Raw genomic sequence first — 3,052 nt, forward strand, 5'->3', positions numbered from 1 at the left:
AATCCCCACCTCAACCAGAACTGTACAGTCCCTTTAAACCAGGGAGGTGAGACAAAACACACGCTTGCATGATAGCACCCTCAGTGTCTTTGAAGAACACTTGAATCGGTGTCACTCGCCACGTGCTTTGAGCAGCTGCTGATGTTATGACAGAAAATTGTTATTACGACAGTACAACAGTGGCGGATCGGTGTGTGTGTGTGGGGGGGGGGGGCACCGGGCACGCGCCCCCTTTTTTAAATTAAAGAAATAAAAAGAAAAAATGAAGGGGGAACGTTCGCCGTCCTTTTTTTTTTTCTTTACATTTTTATTTTGCTCCCCCTTTCCGGAATTCCTGGACCCGCCCCTGAGTTTATTCACGACACGAGGCTTTGCACAATAGTGAGGGCGCATGCACTACTTTGGATGCATTGTTTTGACATCCCCACCGAGACAATAAAGAGCTCGTGGATACATTCCAGCTTAGACCCATATACGTATATATATATATATATATATATATATATATATATATATATATATATATATATATATATATATTAATTGACTATACTACTTTTATCATAAATCGGCTTTCCAGAAAGGTACAAACACTTTTCACAACATACAGCTGACTACACTCCCTTCCCTGTTTCCACTTTGAAAACGCACATTAATTTTCTGGATGGGATTGACTTGTGTTTTATATGCTATATCCGTTGATAGGGTAAAATTGTATTTTCACTTTATGAATAAACAAAACAATGATATGAGTTGAAAATGAACCTGGATGGCAAAGAAAGACGAGCGCTTCAAACGCCGATCGTCAAAAGCACGATGCACACTGTGGAATTCTTTTGTACAGAAACAGCGAACTCTTGAGCTCTTGGCCAAGGACAGCCTTGAGAACCAGCTGTGACCAGTTATTTTAGCCTTTAGACAAGGCTTTCTTCAGTTGATCTGTATCTTTGTCATCGTCATCATGGAGGAAACGGTGGTTTACTATGCAATAATAATACATAGCTAAATGTAGGCGTACACTTTACGACTAAGTGCGGAAATCACCGCCTCCTTGCAGCCTCTGAGCTGTACAGATATCAGCTGGCCACCCAATAATTCTAACAACCAGCGCAAGAATGTCTGGTCAAAAGGCTACGAATACAATGTGGTTGCATGATTGTTCCGCTGTATTCACACGGTCGCGCACGAGACAGCTGACCGCTTCCCAAACAAGCATTACCGGTACGTATACCGGTATCCAGAGACGAACCTCGATGAATTGACGCAATTAACTCCATCGGTGGTATTGTAGGCATTACCTAGTGTGATCGTAGTTTGTGTGAGTCCCGAACGAGCGAGCAAACCAACCTCACCTCACACGAGTGAAAACTCTCTCTCATTTCGTGCATGCTGACGGAAGTCGCTATTAGTCAAGCATGGGAAAGAAAACAGGTAAGATATTTTGATATTATTAGTTGATCACTTGCTGTGCCTTTCTTGTGGTTGTGCGTACAATAAGTAGCATGCAGATACGCAGCCGGGGCCAGTCGCTATACGTCGCGACAACAGCGTACTTACAGCGGCGTCTGGTCGGGCTAGCAGACAACAGAACTTGCGCTTCAGAATTCAGCTTGTTTGGTTGTTTGTTTGTTCATTTTTCCATCTGTGAAGATGGCTGGATAGCCCATATTCAGCTAAACTTAAGCTGGCCTTCCAAGTTCCATGGGGTCCAGTTGGATGTGAGGTGGGACCACTTCACCGGCTCAGGCCTAGGCTCTATAGCCCGACCAGACGCAGCGACTAGACGCAGCGACTCGGTGGACTGGACTGTGTATAGCTCAGGCCCTGCTGTGTGTACTAGTCTACACTGGTCTACTAGAGTAGAGTAGTGGTGGCATGGCTTCACGGATCCCCTCTGTATGTCTACGGAGGAGAGCGATAATGTGAAAAATAGAAAAGACTCCTCCGGACAGACGGATCTCTCTGTCTATGTTGAGTGTTGTTGTAACCAGGTACCAGGTAGTTGTACACCGCAACCAGGCCAGGGGATGACTGACTGCGGTCCTATCCGCTACCTCTCTATATAGTATTAATAATTACATTGTATGTCTACTGTACCGTCCTCCCTTTCTCCGGTTTTTTTCTTTGATCTTCAACTTTTGATTCTCGGAAGGACTCCTAACGGCCAATTTAACCATAACTACAACCCTACCTAACCCTAACCTACTGTAACCTTGCTGATGCACGGGTGCACGTGCACTGCGATTGGGCCTATTTCACGATTTTGCCCAGAGGATAGAATTAGAAACACAGTGATCAGGGTGATAATCATCTAAGTGCTGCTTTTTGTTTAATGGATTGCTCCAGGGCTGGATTGCTCAACCAGGGCAGGGCTGGGATGTTGATGTTGGTGTACAATACACTGGTCTTTATTATAACAATGTCCTCGGTATCAGAACTGGCAGTTTTCTTTCGTTATAACTGAACCAATATACCATTAAAAAACAAAAACAAAAAACAAAAAACAAACAAACAAACATAGAGCTGATAATGTTGTGGCCTGAATTTTTATTTGGTTGTAACCAAAATATTATTATAAAGTGTTCATTATAATGGGAATCCGGGCCGGGAATAGGCTGTAATTTCTGATGTCTGCCATCTGAAGGCATAACTTTTTACTTATATCCATTTGTACTCCTACTTTGAGCATTTTCATCAATAAATTTTGATGAAGCCTTTCACCTATATAACACTTTGCCCAATTCATTATTTTGATATTTAATGTCTTTCTTGTGTGTGTGTTGACATTTTATTGCTAGTAGCCATATTTACACAGAAGCAGAGCATGATAATGACAGTATTGATTTTTTGTTTTCTGCATCTTATACAGAATCATAATTTACACTTTTTACCAACCTTATCGTTTATGTGTCAATGTTGGTTTTAGTGCAACTGTTTTACTTCACAAGAGTACTCGGTAGTCTGGAAAAAAAAAAAATGTGTGCTGCTGCATCACTATGAGGAGAGAGTGGGCTGGAGTTAAGTGATATCGTCATATTCATTGTTGACAGGT

This window comes from Diadema setosum, chromosome 8, assembly GCF_964275005.1.
Source record: "Diadema setosum chromosome 8, eeDiaSeto1, whole genome shotgun sequence".
NCBI lineage: Eukaryota > Metazoa > Echinodermata > Echinoidea > Diadematoida > Diadematidae > Diadema > Diadema setosum.